Genomic DNA, 21230 nt, shown 5'->3' on the forward strand with positions numbered 1-21230 from the left:
GCCTATCAGGCAGGATCGGACGCAGTGAAGATCTTTGAATGAGATTTTTTGCTGAAATGTCTGGTCATGCGACAGTAAAGTGAAAAACACACGCTGACCCTGAGATGCAGCTACAAACAGCCTTGTCCACAATTCATGGTGGCATTGCAGTAGCATTGCATATATCTTAAAAAGACATACAGTAACAACACATGAAAACCTGTCCATAAAATATGCAGAATATTTCAAGACAATATTGCACTAACTTAAAACAGCAGGAAGACCCAAGCACCCCTTGCCGAAAAGTCCATGGGATGGAGTTGGACCTCATCCAGCTCCTCCTACCTGGGAAGAGTCAAGCCAAATGTCCAGGTGGTGGAATGTGATCCAGGCTGGATAAATGTGTTTACTGTGTTGTTTCATGTTGTACAGCATCATGTGGGTTAGGGTTAAGTTTAGACTTATAGGAGGAGTTGTATCAGATCCAGTTCCACCCCTTAGACTTTTGGTTCGGCAGCGAGTACTTTTGCAAATGCTGATGACTAGAAGATTTCAACAAACAAGTGTCACATAGCCTTAACCTGCATAAAATCACAGGGGTACTTCAGGCAAATTATGTTGAAGAGGTTCACCTGGCAAAAAATGTTAGGAACTCTTGCTCTAGCTAAACAACAAGAGAGAGTTCTGCAACAAAAGCTGAAACACATAAGCTTGATTAAAAATTGAAAATGTTACTGTTTCTAGTTAGTGAGACGCCGTGGTAGATGTTGACCTCAGGAAACCATCCTATCTATCTCTGGAACAGTGTGTGCTTAACACTGAACATGTCCCCATTCTTAATCAGTCAGAGCAGATCGATGCTAATGCTAACAGGCCTGAGAGACCGATGAGCAGTGCAGGCTAACAGAGAGCCTATTCATCAAACACCTGCGGTGGCCCTGGTGCCAGTTCAGGCCCTCCCTCGGGGTCGGGACTGAGCATGTGATAGATGCCTTTCATATGCTCTGCCCACTCCTCGGCTCACACAGGCTCTGCAGGGGCAGGAACTCATTTAAACATCACCAGTGAAGTGTCTGCATATAAACACACCATAGAGACCCTTATTAAGCAAGAAAGCATAATAGAAGTAATGCAATTATACATTCAGTGGCCACTTTAATAGGAATACCTGCATCTCTGCTCATTCATGCAATGTTGATGCCAGACAGGCTGAGTTTTTTTTTCCCCGAAACTGTTGATGTCCCGGGATTTTCATGCACAACATGCTCTAGAGTTTACACAGAATGGTGCACAAATGGTGTCACTTCGGTGGGTGGAAAACCCTTTGTAGATGAGAGCAATCAGAGGAGAATAGCCAGACTGGTTCAAGCGAACAGGAAACTAACTCAATGCTAACTCAAATAATCATTCAAAAATCCACGGTGAGCAGAAAACAGTAGAAGAAACAGTAGAAGACTTTTGTAGTCTTCTCTTGTCTGCCAAAAAGAGGAATCTGAAACTACAGTGTGCACAGGCTCACCAAAACTGGACGATTAGAAAAAGACCAGGTGAGAGTGGTGATCACTTTTTTCCCCATTCTGATGTTTGATGTGAACATTAACTGAAGCTCTTGACCTGTACCTGCATGATTTTATGTATTGCTCTGCTGCTACTTGATTGGCTGATGGGTAAATTGCATGAATGAGCACGAAGTTCCATTAAAGTGCCTGGTGAGTGTTTATCTTGTGCCATACTGGTTATTTGACTGACTACCTGCCATCTAATCTCTGCATCTCATACTGCAGTGCACTGAACGCTGCTCCTGCAGTGTCAGCTTTCTGTACATCTCTCATTTCCTGCCTGTGCCCTTTTTGGCTCCAACCTGATCCCAGTTAGGGCTATCGTTACCCTGCCTTCATCCAACACTCCATACTGAGACCCACCTTCCTCTCATACAACCCACTCAAACCAATGATCTACAGTAAGACACTTTATTAGCCAGGGCAAGGCTGTCAAAAGCAGTGAGAGTCAACACCCCATAACCGTGTACTGTGTTGGCGAAGTATAAACGGAAGCTCCATGGGCTACACCCTAAGGCTGGGCTCCTCAGCCCACGCTAACCCGCCTCCACCATATATCAGCTTGCTGTCCATCTGTCAGCAGAATAAACGAGTGGGTGATGAGGGCTTGGCCCATTTGGGCCCCTGCTGCCCAGAGTAAACAGTCCTGGCTGGATGCAATGCTTGCAGGCACCGTGAATCATATCACTTGGCACAAGCAAACAAACAAATTAGCTTTCCAGTGAGAGGTGGCCAGGCTCTCCATAGCCACTGTGTGTACCCATGAAGCAAGAGGAAGTGAAAAGGACAGGAACGAGTGAGCTACAGCCTCAGGTGAGATGGATATGTCAACAGAGTTACTGCAAAGAGGTGCAAAATCTGAACTGAGTAACTGGCCAGGTGTTTTTATAATGCAGAAAATGCTCAGGTGTTTTTATAATGCAGAAAATGCTCAGGTGTTTTTATAATGCAGAAAATGCTCATTTTTCAGGCATGCTCTCAAAAATGACCCATACTGTTAATCAGTGACACAAATCTGTAGTGACGGGGAAAGATATTTTTAAATTGCAACATATAAGTGACATCTTTTTCCTGACAGATTGTTGAATGTAATCACTGCATGGGCTACTTACATTATAGCTCTGTATGATTAATAAATAATAAATTTATTAGCAAGACCAGAAAAGTAAATTTTCTAGTACCATTCTTTGGTTGCCCAGAAACTCTACAGTTAAAAGCACACTCAAATGTAGGAAAAAGGACATTATCCGACTTATCATATGGATTTGAAGTATATCACAGTGCTCCATGCATTCGTTCTAATACTTATGGTTTCTGTAGAATGACGCACGCTCCACATAATTGTAAAAATTTTAATCTTTTTAAGAGAAAATTGATATGGCATAAAGCAATAGCACACTTTGGGACATGCTGTTATAGGGACATAATCAACCTCAGGCATCAGACTACTTCATCATTGATTAATTTTCTAAGATAACGCACCACCTAGATGTTTTATTCCTTACAAATGCATCCTCATGCCTTGATAACTACAAAGTCATAACTTGAGAGTGAGGCTATCCTACTAGCTAGAAAAAAAAGAGTACATGGACAGGACAACTGCATTAAGCCCTTCATGGCAGCTCACATAAGCTTACATAAACATTTACTTACTCCAAAACTTATTCCAATTCCTCAGCTGTCATAAATCTGTCACAACAATACCTGTTTGTTTAAAAAAAGTGTATTATGACATTGTCCAGGCTGAATTATATTACAGTGTCATGATAACATTGTCCTATTGTCATGATGACATATCAAACATCAAAACCAAACTCAACAACAATTTACAGTCAGAGAAAATATATACATAACCCTGTCATTACTGTGTCATGGTATTGCTATAGGTATTCATAAAAAAATCTGATAAATAAGAAAATTAATCTCACTTCACTTCAGACCCTGAGTAAATTTACACAACACTGTAATGACTGTTAATCACTAATGAACCTTCACTCTGTAACAGTGTCATACAACAGGTTTTCATCTCAATGTTGCCACCAAGTGTCGAGTTCAGCAGACACCAGAGAACAATTTTTGGACTTTCTTACCTTTGTTTAGTCATTATTATTACTATTTTTTAGCTCATCATTTGACAGACTATGTTATATCATTACAGGAATGCACCGAGCTACAAAGTCAATTCTAACATCATAACACAAACTCTATGTCTATGTCAGGTGTCAATATGGTGTTAAAATTGCCAACAGCAGTCATGACACTGAATAAGCATTTATAAATGTTTTCTAGGTTTATGCCAGGTGTCAGTATGGGCTTATGTAGGTGTCATATAACCATTATTAACATTATCTTTCGGTAAAGTCTTACCAAATGCTCTTACTGCCTCATCTGATGTCTGTAGTGCAGCATGCAGGATTTGGGAACAAGTAGTGAGCTACACTTTCATCATCAAGCTGTGCCATGAAGCACTGATCAAATGCTATGACTTCTATGAAAGGTATTGGATGAGGAAATTATTGTATATTTAATAATGTACTGTTTAATTACTTCCATACACAGTCATTGCACTACATGGTGTATAGTAAGCGTTATATAATGTATAAGAGCTTGATAAACAGGTCCTTTAATGTTTGCAGTGAGATGTTGGAGAGTGTCAACCAGTCTGTTGATGCAAGTGATGTCTTCTTTGTGCCAATTTGCATTTGGGGAGGGGGGTATTGGGGGGACGGTTGGGGGTATGGGTGGGAAGGTGTTTGGGGGATATTTGTGGCAGCATTAGAACCGGAGCAGTAAGGAAACTCAACAAACTGATAAAGAAGGCTGGCTCTGTCCTAGGATGCCCCCTGGATGGTTTTGAGGTGGTGGTGGAAAGGAGGACATTAAGAAAACTATTATCCATGCTGGACAAGGTATCACATCCCTTCATGCCCTATTACAGAGCACCTTCAGTAGAAGACTCATTCAGCTTTGCTGTAGCAAAGAACAGTACAGGAGGTCGTTCTTACTAACAAGTGATCACCCTGTACAACAATTCATCACTGTGGCGGGACATTATTGTGCATTAGAGCCTATTCCAAGAATAAGCTCATTGGACATATGTTACTTGTTTTTGCACTGGGTTGCATTCTGCTTACTGCACTGATGCTACTCATCATATCAATGCACTGTATAACTGTGGTCACTCTGTTGATCACAACTACTCTGCTACCCATCCATGGTTCTGTAATTGCTGTTTTGCACCGTCTGCACCATTCATTACACTAATAATTCATCTTCCCTGGGGTTAATACTCCAGTATTGCGCTGACACTTTCACGTCACTCAGAGGACTTGTGTATAAGCCTATATCCACTTTATATCCTATAATATATTTTGACAATTTTTTACTGAACATTACTGAACACTCTTGCTTGCAGTCTACTTTTTGGATTGCTGGATCTCTATCTATCTATCTATCTATCTATCTATCTATCTATAATACCACTGGGTGTTTGGTTTTATGTTTGTTATCATGTGAAGAAAAAAAAGGAAAATGTTGTCACACTACCAAGAAGTACTAAAATTAACTAAAGTGTGATACATATGAAAATCAATGTCAAATAAATAATTCTTGGTAATTGGTAGCTGTTTGATCCCTGGTTAATGGTGAAAAAACTGGCAGCCACCATTTTGGCATATATGAATGATATGAATTTGTATGAGCAGTAATATTCTATGGACAGTCAGATTGTATATCCAGTGTGTCTATCGCCTGATTGTCCGTAGGACAATACAATCTGATTGTCCGTAGTGATTTGTCCACCCCTGCATTACACAGGGGCCATGCATGTGTATGTCACCATTACCATTTACCCTGACTGTGATAGTTATTATACAATGAATATTACTGCTAGTACAAATTCATATCATTGAGATGAAACCCCCAATTATGAGAATTATTATATGCGTCAGCTTGATGTTAACATTAAACCACTATTCATAAAGAACAAACCTCAGGTATGAGGGTCTTAAATAAAATATAACTGCACAGTGCACAGACTTGAAACCATTCAAGGACATTTCTTACTGAAGAATCCAAACGTAGCTGATAATATAAAAGGTGTTCAACTCCCAAAATAAACTACCACGTAAGCCTTCATGTTCCTTAGCCAAATAGATGCAAATTACTGTGAAGTTTAAGCCCCAGACTTTCCAGACGCATTGTATTCTCTTTAGAAATTCTCTAGCTGAAGGGCTTGCCGCGCTCTCTTCAGTTTAAATCAACACCTCGTCACAGTCCATTAACAGTCTGATTGCCAGGTAATTATTATGCTCCCAAATTAGATTTGGCCACATTGAAAGTAAATTAAGTAATCATGCATTAACAGGGTCTCATCCAATGGGAAGGCTGTTCACACACAATAGTATGATGGCAAACACGTAAAGGTAAGATAAAAACTCTGGTTAAGCCTGGTTACTTGCTCTATGTAATGCTACAGGCTTAACAGCTAAGATTGCTCAAAGGCTCTGATTTATTATAGGTTCACATGTGTAAAAACAAGTGCAAACATGATAATACCTGAAAAAAGTGCAACCTTATTTATTCATAGGGGCTGCAAAAGATTGCGCCTTTCATATGAGCAAAATAGTATGTCTTATCCATGCTGCATGTTCACCTTAATGAATATGTAATTTGAGGTGTCATTAAAGTATAGATGCAAAACGCAGATTAGTTTAGCCCCCTCAGTGTGAATTACCGCAGCCGGAATGTCACTTCAGGTATGATGATTACATATGCACTAAATGACTGAAACAAGAAGGGACTACAACAGTGTTTCATCCAGCTGAGAAAGTTTCTTAAAATTAATCCACAGTATATCAAACTACTCAGGTTTCTCAAAATGATGATTTCTTATTACCATGGTAACATTGGTTTTATATTCTCAGCACACTCACATCTCAGATGCCAACAGCTTTTAAAAAGTATATGAAAAGGTTTTTATTCAGATAACACAACACACTCATGTCTGCATCCTTTTTTAGCATTCATATCATATTTTGAGCATCTTTTTTCTACATGTCTCCTGCTCTGAATTGCCATTTTACTTGACGTGTAATTATGAACATGTGGCAAGTTTCAGTTTTACTTATCAGGCATCTTTATAAATCTGAAATTGCCATGGCTACTGAGAAAAATTAACACACTCTTTAATAAAGCTGTAATGATTTTGAGGCTGCAATCAGAGATATTCACATATGACAAACACATGAACATATGATCTATGTTCAAATTGCTTGGAAACATTAGCATGGCACATAACTCCCCGTCACCATTTGTACCAAAGAAAAATATTACAGAGATATTATTACCTTGATTACAACTTCATCCACAATGGAATGCATCCATCCCACTGCCTAATGTCACAGAGTGCCTCTTTAATAGCACTTGAGAGTTTTAAGATTAAGTGCTCTTTTAATTTGTGTGTGTTATTAATACAGAGGAAAACACCACGCACTTAATCATTGGGATGACTTCGTCTTTGCACTTTGTCTTGGAACCACAGTAATAAGGCAATATGACACTCTTACATTAATTTACATGTCCTTGCTCCAACATGTGCAAAAACTGCATCACATCAGGTGAAAAATAACATTTCCTCGGAACGTTCAGTCCCGAAATGATTTAGGAGTGTGTCTGTGCGCTTGCCATTAATGATGATAATTTCATTTGGGTTGGTCACAAAGTGATTAAACACCAGAAAAACAAGATTGCAGACTTGTAATTTGCCAGAAATTTTTTTTAAAAAGTGTCATTTCGGATAAAGTAACGGCTCCACTCCTCACAGCCACCCACTCCCTCCTACACATGCAGCCAGTAAAGGATGATGATGCTCATGGGTGGCTGGATTCCACAAACACTGTATTTACTTCAGGTACTCTCCTACTCATATTCTCAGCAGTACAGCCAATAAATTAGTGGCTCTGAACTGGACCATTTCCTGGCTCTCCCAATCCAATACTGAGAAGCTGAAAGGCAAAGGATTTCTCTCTGTAAATGTGCTCCAGCCGCCACAGCCTGTGGCTTATTATGCTGTTATGAGTCCATTCCGAGTAAAGCTCATGCTGTTAAAGTGATTTAGCAGGATGGCTTTGGCAGAGCTAAAAGGAAACAATACAGCTCTGCAGCAGCAGTGGATGGCTACACTTGGCCTGTTGCTGCTCGAGAGCAGTGATGGAGTTGCAACCGGACACGGCCTTGAGCTGTTATTCAGCTGATGGTAACTGAAAAAACTCCGAGTGCATTTATAACCACTGTGCATCAAGTTGGAAAGCTGACATATATCAAATAAATGTGCCACTATCTATATAGCACAGTGCCACAAACTGTATCTTTTATTTTATTTATTTTTTAAATGCACCCTTTTACTATGCCCCCAGAAAGACCAGAAAAAAACTGGGGGAAAAATACCCTAAGGTAGAAAAGAGGTAAACATGCAGACTCTGACAGTTTCTCAACCTCAGTTACATCAATCGGTCTCAGCTAGAGATATGTGATAGATTGTTGTTTAATCTTGCTTCCACAGGTGTTATTTTTGTTTGTACCTGCTGTGATATTTTCTAACAAATTCTGTTGGTTCTATTTTGCAAAATATAAACAAACTAGTAGCCTAATTTAAGCAACAGTGACCGGGCAGATACTAAGGCTGAATGCTGTAGGTTAATGAACAGCGTTCATGAAAGTGACATGTTAAAGTTCATATCACTACTACTGCCAAACGAAAGTAAAAACATCCACTTGGAGCAATTTTTTTTGTTGCATCCCTCAATCTGAACTCTATTTTCTACCAGATGCCAGATGCCCTGTGGAAACAAAGAATAGTGTGCCTCATATTTGTATCTGTGTTTTTATCTGTTTAAAACACATGATCTGTTCATTACTATTCGTAAAAACTAAATGATTAAATATATCTAAATGCATTTACACACTGCAAATTTTATCTTAGCAAGTGAAAATATCTTGAATATGCGCAAATTTATTTAATATTTCATATGATGAGATTATTATAAACCAAATATAACATTAATCTGATTGTTTTTAGATGGTTTTACTCATTTCAAGGTCTAAATTGTCTTATTCTATTGGCAGATAATTTCTTCATTCTAGAAATATTTATCATGTCATTTTATAGTGCTAATGAAAAAAAAACAACTTGCATTCCTTCTTACAAGTTTCATAAAAATTCCATGTGCAAAGCTGACTAGAGGGAAAGAAAAAAAGAGAATGAAAGAAAAGAGAAAGAAGAGATCTGTTTATCTGCTTAAACCATGACCAAACATAAAGAGATAAAACATCCGGAGTCCGCTTTCATACAAGAGAACTTAGCCGTCACACACTAAGCACAGATCCATTCAGCTGCAAGGATGCACTACTTTCTTTTATAATTCAAATCTGAGTGCACACTCCACACTGTTATTAACTGGCCTTCTGGAATGCACTTTGTTTATTAATACAGTCAACTGCACTGGGTTCTGTCAGTTACTATTATTATATTGAGCAGGTTTTACACTGGAATTTCAGTGATTTCAATAAAATCTTGTGTGATAATGTGTTCACCATCTCAGATTATATGACGAAGATCCTTTACCGATAGACCTGAGATCAAAGAAAATTAGTATGTTCTGCTTATGACATCAAAATGGGGAAACAGAAATTCTGCAAGTTCAAATCCTGACGATGCAACAGTCAGTGCTCTCTCGGTGGGAGGGATGGTATGCTCTCTCTTCCCGATCAATCACAGCAACACTAGTTTCCTCCATTTTCCTCTGAGTGTGTCATGTGGCTTGGAAGAACCATGTGTTATATACATATTTTCCTCCCCAATATATACAGTACATAATGGGGCCAAAGGGTCACATAAACAGAAACATTCTGTGAGCTTGAGGTAATAAGAGATTTTCTTCTGTCCATTAGCACATGTCTTTTATGTTTCGCCATTTCCACTATCATATTTTAGCTGCCCCATGAGTTTTGCATCATCTTATGCCGTCCTTTTAGATGTTAAAATATTTTTGACACCGTGGTCTCAGAAATAAAGGTACCAAACTGTACTTTCCCTTGTCACTGAAGCGATACACTTAGTATGTATCCTTTAATTGAATATGTGAATGTAGTCTATCTTTAAAAACAATCCAATTTAAGGTATGTACAGTCCCCTCTGAAAGTCTGACAGTGACAAGGCCAATTCTTTTTTTGCTATGCACTGAAGACAGTTGGGTTTGAGATCAAGAGATGAATATGAGACGATAGAGCAGAATTTCAGCTTCCATTTCCTGATATTTCTTGATATCAAGATGTGTTAAAGACATAGAACACTTTCAGATATTACTTTGCGGGGACTGTAATTAGACCTGAAAGGAACACTGATGTACCTTAAAGGTACACCACATGCGTATTCTTAGGTAAAAGATACACAATAATGGTACAAAAACAAAGATGTACCTTTGTACCTACAAAAACAATGATGGTACCACTCCAGTGACAAGTAAAAGTACAGTTTGGTTAATTTTTGAGAGGGTGCCAGATATTTGTCATCAGCTGTCTTTGGTCGTAATGGCACTAAATTTGCTGCCAGTGAACACTTCACGTTATTCTAAGACCATTCTAAGACCATCGATCTCAACTCGTCGATTGCAGTATAAAGCAAGCTGTAGTTAGTACTCAGTATCTGAGTGCCTTATATTAAAATATTGCTTTTGCGGCATGAGGCGTGATTGTCTGTTGAAGTCTGAACCCACAAAAAGACACTGAGCACTCATCAGACTGCTTCGGCCTTGCTTCAGTACCTTCTTCCACATCATGCCTGACAGTCTTGGTCAGCCATTTTTTAATTTTCTGTGTGAATTTCAACTTTAAACGCTGCTGAATGGCTGTGTAGAACTTCACTGGGAGCATCACAGAACGGATCTCTGAATAATCTCCATCTACCACCTAGGAGAAATATTAACCTGGCTTTTTAACAAGATAAGGGCTTGCTTTAAGTGTGAGAGGGAGTAAGGTGTTATTATGGTAAGCTGACAGGGTGTGAGTGCCATTGTACTGTGACGGTGCTCAAAAGGGCATAATGCTCTTAGGAAGTGTTTAGTATGAGCAGTATGCATTAGGGGTGTATAACTGAATACAAATTACATTATGCAGATTGAACAGATAATGCATCCTAAACGAATATGGATACAGATCTGAAATGTTAATTGAGTATTCATTTATTTATTTATTTATTTTTAGAATGCTTACCAGTTTCAGTCTAGGTTTGTGCATCAAGATCCCACAGAATGAAACCAAAAACATTGTGTGAGCATGAATTCATTGAAAGGGTTGCCAGGTTTAAGTAAATTTCACACTTTAACTAAAACTCAAAAACCAAACAAAAAGACTTAAGCCCAAAATTTTTGGACATGGGACAAAGTAGGCAGTCTTTTCTTCTTTTTTTCTATCTTCTTGTGGGAAACAAAAACTAGTGAAAGTTAACAGTGTTGCACATTTCTGATTTACTGTGTCTGTCTGCAATACGTGCACTTTATACACAGAATCTGCCAATTTCCATGGAATATCACTAAAACATAAGACTTGACCCCTTGTCCACAGGACATTTGGTTTAGGAGTGGAATAAGGTTATATAATTAAAACAAACAAACAAACAAAATTAAATAAAAATTATTATAATTTGTGAATGAAAAATTACTTAATTTACCAGCCGCTATGTTTTGTGTGTGTTTCCAGGGCATATTGATGGGGACCACACTTCACAGTAAGAAAACAAACATACAAACACTATATCTCTTCTGTTATAGACCATTCCCATTTCCAGTATAAAAAACAGATACAAATATTTTGAGCGCTAAACAGATACAGATACAGATAATGGCATTACAACCCTAGTGGGCATAGTATAAGATGTTTAAGATGTTGAAAACTGTTAACAATGTTAAACCCAGTGAGGGTCAGTTAAAATAAAAGCCTACTCATCTGGTTCACTAACATCTGAGGGGAGGAAGATTGCATATTCCCAGGCCTCTTGACTGTGATTGCATTTGACATTTACCACAGGCTGTTGACCCTCACATCAGCTAGCCATTTCTGTAAAAGACTGCACAGCGCTGATCCTTCTTCAGTTGTCTTCACTGTCAGAGCTGTGATGTATGACTGCTTTTGCATATTTCTATTACATCATGCTTCCGAGCTGAGCCGTATCCTCACTGTAAGCATAGTCTGTAAAATCTTGGCATGAAACTTTAGAAGAATAACGAGAGACCCTGCAGAATAGATTAAGACTTCAAGGAGCTGATATTCACCCTGACACATTTTCAGTGCTTGAGGTGTTGAGATGTGTGTTGTGTGCCTTTGCGCTTTGTTAAGCACACGCTGATGTAGCGGCAGGGGGGCTCGCTGAGCTGTGAGGTGTGTGTGTATGTGTGTGTGTGTGTGCGCGCGCGTGTGTGTCAGAGAGTGTGTCTGTTTGTTATTTGGCCACAAGGAGGAACATATGCTTGTGTCACACTCACTATCACATGCTCATACCGCAAACTGTGCTATGCTTGACCACACACTGTATGTGACTCAACACTAAGGATTTCATGGCCAATTGAGCTCTCTTCAAAAAAAAAATCATTACACTCACCCAGCGTGACACCTCACACTCACAGACACACACATGGACAAAACTTCTGCCATACAATCACTACAAGGCTGTGTAGTACTACTGCTCAGTTAAAAAAAAAAAAAAAAACTGTACGCATATTACATGTTATTCTGCATCAACAAGTATAAATCATGTGTGTAATTGTTGATATGGTGAAGTTTTCTGTGAGCAGACATTTATGTTGCATTTTTGGAAGGAGTCTCCAGTGTCAGGACTTTGCAAAAGTCAGAGGTAGACCTGCAGCTACGGTACGTTTTCCGTCACTGGAAATTCTTCAGGTCTGAGGGCTTCTGGTTTCTTGGTAACTTAATAAGCTGCATTTTTTTTTATCTTATTAATTTCAACTCAGGAAAAAAGAGACTGGTGAAGGAACGACTCTTTATACCTGCTATAACATAAGTAATAACTTGTTTTAAGGATAACATTAAATGTAACTATAGAGGGATATAAGGTATCATGTGTCATTCTTTAACAAATAAACAATTGGAATTGTTGGCAAATTGCTGTGTTAGAAGATGAATAAACCACTTTGGGATGTGTTGTTATAGGAAAATAACCATTTTTGTCATGCCCAATTGTGTTTTATTTCTTGCGTATTGTCCACACCTATTTAAGCCCATTTGGTAGCCATTTTATGGTAGTTGTGCTAATCCTGAAATTACATATAACCTAATCACTCAAAATCCAGTCAAAATCAGTCCTAGCAAAATTTAATTTCGTTTATTGTACCTACAGTAATTACTGAAATAATCTATAAAACAAATTGAAAGGTTTAAACAGTAAACACTGGTATATACTGCCACTGAAAAGTTTTCAAACCGTCATGGTCTTGGCCGGGGTTCCTGTGTTTTTCCCCTTCCTTGTGTTTCCAATGTTTTCTCTCCCTCTCATTTCTGTTTGTGTGTATATGTGTGTCTGGGCGTAGCACTCCACTTCGCACCTTGCCTGATTGCAGCATTGATCACACCGCCACGTCGTCCCCCAACTGGCCCAGATGCCCCTTGACCCCAGCCTAGTCAGTCTACCCCTGTTGCTCTCTCTGCTTCTTCTCCCAGTCCACCACGATGTGAAGCACATGTCCCAGACCCTGAACCCTATGCATATGACAAGTCCTTCCTCCTCCAGTGTATTCTCCTGTTTGCTCAGCATCCTGTTACCTATGCAACCGACGAGGCCAAGGTAGCCTACATCATGGGGCCCTTGCCTGGACCATGTAGCTTGGAACAGACAGCCAGCTCTGTGGTCCTCCCTCTCCTCCATCGCTGCCGAGCTACAGAGGGTTTTTGTCCATCTCATCCAAGGGAAAGAGGCTAAACGCCTACTCTCCCTCCGCCAAGGGCCCCGTGTGGCAGAGTACTCGGGGGAGTTCTGCGTCCTGGCTGCGGAGTCTGATTGGAACGAAGAGGCGCTCTAGGAAGTTTTCTCGTGGGCTCAATGAACAGGTGAAAGACGAACTAGCCCTGAAGGACGAGTCTGACTCCCTCGATGCACTGATCTCTCTCGCCATCAGGCTGGATATCAGCATGCGCGAGTGGCGCAGAGAGAAAGCCAGCCGGCCCCATGCTTCTCTAGCTCCTCGTCCACTCCTCCGCTTATCTGTCAACCTGGCCCCCGAGCCTCAGCCCAGCCTGGCTATCTGTCCTTTTTGGCTAAAAAGAGGGGGCTCGCCAGTATAAGGGGACGAACATCTGATTCTCCTGTCCCCAGTCCCACTTCCAGATTCCAGCCTCCCTGTGCCACAACCAGCTCTTCGTTCCCCTGCTTGCACTCAGGCGCCGACTCAGGCGCCGACGACAGCTTATTATTTGTAATGGTCTTGGGGCCACAGTGAGTCTGTCCTCTGGGTTTCACCCCAGAACAATGGTCAGACGGAGCGGGCCAATCAGGAGTTGGAAGCAGCACTGTGGGGTGTCACGGCCAACAACCCCACCACCTGGAGCTCCCAGCTACCCTGGATTAAGTACTCTCACAAATCCCTGTCCAGTACTGCCACCAGTATTTCCCCCTTCTTCATGTGAGTTCCCTGGGTTATCAGCCTCCTTTGTTCCCCGTCCAAGAAAGCGACATTGCTGTCCCCTCCGTGCAAGCCAACCTCCGCTGTTGCCGCAAGGTATGGAGAGAGGACCATTCCGCCCTGCTCCACTCCACCGATCGCAACCGTCGCCTGGCTGACTGTTTCCAGCACCCAACTATCAGCCAGGTCAAAAGGTGTGGCTTTAAGCCAAGGACATTCCACTGAAGACAAAAGCCAAGAAACTCTCTCCCCGGGATCTAGGCCCCTTCACCATCAAGAGCATTATCAACCCCTCTGTCGTCAAGCTCAAGCTCCCCAGATCCTTACGCATCCACCCTTCCTTCCATGTCTACCAACTAAAACCTGTCCATGTCAGCCCTCTTCTGGCTTCCGGCTTTTCTCGTGTTCTTTAAATGTTATTTGTCTAGTGTTTTTCCTGTTGCGTTATCCTGTGCTCTCTCTGTGTTCTCTCCTCGTGCTCCAGGTCCACTGCTCACCCAGCCTGCTAGCTCTCTGTCTGCTCACTTCCTGGTATGCCCAGCCTCACCTTCCTTGTGGTTCACCGATTCAGCACTCGGCCGCCGTGCTGAGTTCAAGCAACCGACCTCGAACCCCGACCTCGACTGACACATACTCACTTCCTCAAGCCCTTAAATAAAACCTGCTTAACCCTGAACTCCAGTGTTTGTGTTCTGCTTCTGGGTCCCCTCTTTCCTGTGTTCATAACACAAACACCTGAAGTTTCTTTCCTTTTTTTAAATTACAGTTTAATCACTGCCACTGCCAATTATTGCCACAGACCAAACAAGATGATATCGAATAGCAATTAAATAAGGAAAGCAACATCGTTGTGGAACTTATTAACTACTCACTCTCAGATCCTAATGGGGCTCTAAATGAGTGCTTTATTAAAGGCAAGCACACACATAGGGTAAAACCGTTAAATTTATAGATAGACTCCTATAAAACAAATAGTTTCGAGTGTATAATCTGAGCTGGGTTTGAAGCCATTATAATATTTTCAATATACGCAAACCTGTGACTGCATCACAATAATTAAATTCTGTATTAATGTGGTTTTAAATCAATAAAACACTGCAGCCACTGTTCTGTCCATATAATTCGCTATTTCTTTTGTTATGTTGCTTAGCAACCAAAGCTTATTGTTAACAGAATACATTGCATGGTGGAAGAAATGTTCATTACGAATATGAACAAATAATAAATAATAAATAATAAAATTATTTATTAAACACTGGATTATTTTTATCATATTATTTTTGTTGCTGTTTTATAAAAGACATACAACTGATTTTAGCCAAATGGAGAGGCTAAACACTCCTTACATATTATTGCTTCAATAGACATTGCTCGTATTAACTGTAATACATAAATATTTTGGTGTTCCTAATTACAGCCATAAATATTTTGGTCATTTTTCTGAATTAACTAGATCTAGTTTGTCCCAATTAAAGTAAAATCCAAGAAAGTCATCTCTAACATGTCTAACATCTAAAGGAGTAGCAAACGTTAGCTAACCTATTTCCATGGCAATGTGGTTTGGATGCAAAACAAATATCAAAGTCAATAGACAGATTTAACTAGACTAATGCAAAACTCAAAAAACAAAGCAATATCTGAAAAGAATGTACATGAGTAAAATCGCAGTAATATCACTATTGGAATGCAAGGAGCAAGACTTTGCAAAGATATGCTGTTTTTTATGAAGAGTGTGCTAATTAGAAAGAGGTAGTTGTGATTAGAAGTCCAGGAAATTAGAACGAGGTAGCAGATCATGTGCCGGGGCATGCAACTGGAGTGAATGTAGTTCAATGTTTGGCTGAGGATTCTGGGAAATGGATTTTGTATTTGTTCATTGAGTAGATGTGACACAATGGCTATATCAGTCCCTATTTTACTCAGTTTCTTTAGCACATATCATTCTTTTATATTGACAATTCATATGACCTCTAGGACAAAGACCTGCATCTCAACAATGAGGTCTTAGTTTAAAATGATGATCAGTGGATTAAGGTCATTTTACTTTGACCATATTTTCTGCACATTACTGGAGTTAACTATGGAGTTTGCGTTTGCGCCCGTTAACAGATCATGCTGCTCATTAGTGCAACAAAACAGGAAGCCTTGACATTTGCCTGCCCACACAGTAATATCCCTGTCGCTCATAAACACACACTCACTGACACTTTCCTCTGGTCTGGCTATGATCTCTTTGCCTTGGGCAGTATTTTGACTCCATAATGCCTGCATTAAGATCATTATGGCTGTGAGTCAGAGAAGAAGGAGTGGAGGGAACTCCGAACACAGCAAATCTTCATCTTTTCTTCCCCGGCTGCTCGGTGAAGGTTGCTAGTATTGTGTAAAGACCCTGAAATAAGCTTTGAGATTAATTCAAATGATTGACTTTTAAAGTTTTTATGCCTTCTTCTAAACCCTTTTCCTGTGGGAAGCGGTTCAGGGTCTCTGTCAGATATCCATATTATTAGACAGGACTCAGACACCAGAAGTCCCTTCAATTAGCTGTTGAAATGCAGAGAGCTCTGCTCCATGGGTCTGTCTCAAGGTCTTTCAGCTCGTTTCGAGAGAATGGTTAAGACTTGGCTTCCTGGTTGCCAGAGAGCTGTCAGGTGATAAGAGAGGAGAGGACAGAGGCAGACAGGCTGATTAGAGAGCCACGGCCACAGTAAACACACAGCAATAATGAACCTGTTCACCAAGATGGAGAGAGAGACAGAGAGAGAGAGATAGAAAGAGAGAGCGAGAGAGAGAGAGAGAAAGAGAGAGAAAGAGGAAGAGGGGTGAGAGAGAGAGAGAGAGAGAGAGAGAGAGGCACAGTGAGTGTTCTGTCTTCAGGCAAACGGAGAGGCGTGTGACTGCGCCCACATTTCTGCAATAACACAGCTCACCTCAGACCCAGCGCAGTGTGAGGAGACGAGCCACAGGGAGACTGATGAAATCGACCATAAACAAGTACACAACAGTAAGCCACCCCACACCAGCAGCATGAGACCGTCGCAAACATACTTAAAGAGAAAAAAAAACACACACCCACACAGACACAGCCTTACCTTCTGTGTTATTTGCAGCTGATTAGTTACAATAAATGTTTTCTGTTACTCTGTCTATCTTAATGTAAATATACATATATCAGAACAACGGATGCATCAACACCATTTTTTCAGACCGAGAACAGGTTTGTTTGTTTGATACTCCTTAATATCAATACTAATACAGAAATGAGTGACCTACTTAGTATTTATCAATCAGAGATGTCGCAGAACACGTTTGGCTATTTGCTGAACAAATAAACATTATTCAGCACAGATATTATTTCAGATATACTTTAACTACGTATTCAAGCTTTCCTAAAAGTGATATTACATATAAGGACTTAATTTCTTGAGTGACATAATGGCATCACTCGTTCCCGGTTGCTGAATCATACAGAGCACTATGTAGGTTCTAACCCTATGTAGTTAGCATATATAGTGAATAGGAAGCCATTTTAAATTTGATCTAGGTGTTGAAATTTATATATTCATGATTTTGTACATACAATTTGTACATAATTTTGAATATAAATTATCTGAATTTGACAGGCTTAATATTTAATAATGGTTAGTTATATTTACTTATTAATGCATGAGCCCTATAGTAAATGTATTTATTTGTTCATTTATTTATTATTATTATTATTATTATCATCATCATCATCATGATTCCTCAGGTCATGCCCAATGTGGTAATTGTGGTTTTATTGGATTGATGTTGTCTATTCTGGAAAGCCCTATATATTTGCTTGTCCAGGAAATTAGAAATGACACTATGCATTTATTAAGACACCCTTTTTAACATGCTATACATGCATTAATAGTAGCATTTGTAAACCTTCCTGAACTGAAATGTCACAATTTTTATTGAGTGGTCAGAGCTGGAGCCTTTCAAACATCCTGAGCTTTGTCTAAGAGCAGGATGTAAATCACTGTTGTCTGCCCCAGCACTAATTACTGCATTAGTATTTAAAGATTAGAAAGGACAGACCATAAAAGCCCCCATTTTATTGCATTTCATCCAATAGTGCCACCCAGAGACCACCCACCCCCACTCTTTCCATGTCTCCATCTCTCTGTATGTCTCCTTCTGCCTTTCCTTCTCTCTCCCTCTCTCTCTCTCTCTTTTGCTCTCTCTCTGTGTACAAGTGTGTAGGCTCACTAATGGTCTGCTCTAATTCCCCATTTGTAATAATGATCAAAAAGCAATCACAACAGCAGGGATAAACACAGCTAAACAAAGGCAGCCATCAATCATCACATGCCGACCATCAGCATTCCTACACACACGCACACACTCCATCAACATGCCATACATGTGGGTGTATGTACGGACGTAAATGTGTATGCGAGAGAGAGAGAGAAAGAAAGAGAGAGTACAAGTGCTGAACTAACATGAACGTTGTTTTGAAAGGATGCCGTCTACAGAGCATTTCACTGGGCTCCACACATGAGAGGGTTATTAATTGAGAACAAAAGCGGAGCTGACTGCTGCTGAACAATGCACTGAACCCCTCATGGAAAGGCGGCCAAAGAAGATTGATCAGACTCTGCAAAACATAGATTCAAACCAGGAATGACAAGAGTCTCACTGTCTCATAAATGAAATTACATTTTTTATCCAGCCACTGCTGCCTTCATTACCACTGCCGATGTATTGCTTTTGTCAAGCTCCTAACCAATAGAGCTGTGGAGATAATGGTGCACTCGCTCTGCTGGGAGATCGAGAAAACATGAGAAGAAGACAATGGTGTTGTTAAGTCACTTATGCCGTGTCTGAAATCCAAATGAAGTCTAAAAGTGCTTTCACACCTAATAGTCTGTTGCCAGTGCAAAACTGACACTTTTGGTTCAATTGCTATTTGGATTGTTTTGGTTTCACACTACACATAATTAAACGAAACAAAAATAAAAAAAAAATTGACTGATGGGGCATGTACTGAAAACTGTACTTGTAAAGCTCTTTCGTTGATTGTTCAGATGGGAAAAGGTAAATAAACCTTACCAAATATGCAAAGAAATCACAAAAATCACCAAAGCATATCTAAATTACTAGATCATTATAGAAATACCTAGCTTAATACATTTTAAATGTTTAATTTTTCTTTGTATCACATTTCTACAGCCCTACAGCTCTGTTGTTTCATTTTGTGCCTCATGGCGCAATTTAGCAGCATCTATAGAAAACTGTCACTCAAATTACATGCCATGTTTGGTTCACTTCCTGCAGGTGGGTTGATTCAGGATCGAATAGCTTTCTCACTGCAATCAAAATATGATAGAGTTCGACTGGAACAAGACCAAGACCACCTTGCTCAGACGCTCTCTCTGACACTGCACCCGAGTGTGACCGGCGTGTTCTCGTCTGCCTAAACAAACTGCACCGAGTGGGAAATCATACCTGGGTTCCATACAGACACACTAAACGCCTATGTGAAAGCATCCTAAACTGTGTATGATGTACTATATACAGACAGGTGACAAATTAAAGAAAAAAACAAGTGCCTTACTAAGGTTTTGGGTCCATGATAAGCCCCCAGAACAGCTTCAGAGCTCCTTGGCACAGATTCTACAAGTCTCTGGTACTGTACTGGGGCAACAATTACCAGTATTAAAGAAGTCTTCTTAATGAAGAACTGAACAGAAAAGAAGTCTTCTTAATGAAGAACTGAAGCAATAACACTGATGCAATCAGTTCACTATTTGGTCCTCAAAATGGAAGCCATTAAACAGTGTGACATCACATGAAATTCAGGGATATGTCAGAGTGTATAAAAAGCCCAAATGAATTCCAAGTTGAAGCATCAAAAAACTTAAGCCCAAGTGAGTCCAAGTCAAGCAAAAAGTCATTAAAATCATGACTTAAGTAGGACATAATTCCAAGTCCAGAACTTGAGTACTACATCACAATAAACAAGACAGTCTGTGTTGCCAGGTAGTGCACCACAGGACAGCTGGAAGGTGAAATACTCATTTCATTTGGCACTAAATCCGAGTGTTAAGCATATTCTGATCAGAACAGCTCTGCAGGCAATGACTGAACACAACCACATGCTGAATTCTGCTTAACTCTTCTGACTAATGCACACCTCTCAAACACACCAATCTCATGAATTGGAAGGCTAAAATTGCAGGCTTCTTTTTTAATCCTTCATGATTTTCACATTTTGCTTCCATTTGCTTTGCTTGGGGGAAAAAATTACTGTTGAAAAGTCTTTAATGATTTCATGCGTAGGCGTAGAAGGTAAATCTATAACATCTAGCGGTCAATTTAAAAAAAAAAGTGGATGGTGGGTTTTAAAGGGAAATAAAAGCATTTGAACCAGCTTGCTAGTTAGGTTGTGAGCATACTAGTACAGCAATAATAATAGTAGTCAAATAGGGCAACTTTTTTTTTTTTTTACACCAGTTTCTCCCAGTTTGGTCAATTTGCCAATTCCCACCCATTAGTTAGTTCTCCCCTATAAAACAACAGCAACCAACTGTGGAGGAGAAAGGTTAACACATGCTTTCTCCAAGTCACATGAAGCCAACACACTCGGAGGAAAGTGATATCTACCTTCTTCTGCATACATGATCTCACAGATGCAAATGATTGGTTAGTGTCACTGTGATTGGCAGGAGAGGGACAGTAATGCCATCCATCCCACCCAGACAGCAAGTCAAGTTTGCTCTCTTTGAGGATGGCTTTAAAAAGAGTGCAACAAATTAAATTATTATAATAATATTATTCAAATTAGTGCAACATTACCCTTAAGACAATCCTTCAAGATTATAAAAGGGAATTAACTCTGACATCTTACACTGATTAATGCTGCACATAATATTAAAGACCACAACAACTTGACAATGATTACATTTATATTAATTAAAGAATGAACTGTTTGGAACATCTGTGAAACAAGTTCCTTATAGCTTACATTATAGGAGCT

The 21230-nt window shown here is 39.9% G+C and overlaps 1 protein-coding gene and 1 long non-coding RNA gene across 15 annotated transcripts in view; one reads left to right on the forward strand and one right to left on the reverse strand.

Annotated features, from left to right (window-relative positions):
• Window positions 1–21230, reverse strand: part of nrxn2a (neurexin 2a) — a 342233-nt gene that overhangs the window by 107066 nt on the left and 213937 nt on the right. The window lies entirely within an intron of this gene.
• LOC128320401 (uncharacterized) lies at window positions 606–21131 on the forward strand. Its single transcript, XR_008303895.1, has 2 exons — window positions 606–2351; window positions 14712–21131. It is a non-coding gene; the product is annotated as an uncharacterized LOC128320401 (long non-coding RNA).

This window comes from Pangasianodon hypophthalmus, chromosome 15 (assembly GCF_027358585.1).
Source record: "Pangasianodon hypophthalmus isolate fPanHyp1 chromosome 15, fPanHyp1.pri, whole genome shotgun sequence".
NCBI lineage: Eukaryota > Metazoa > Chordata > Actinopteri > Siluriformes > Pangasiidae > Pangasianodon > Pangasianodon hypophthalmus.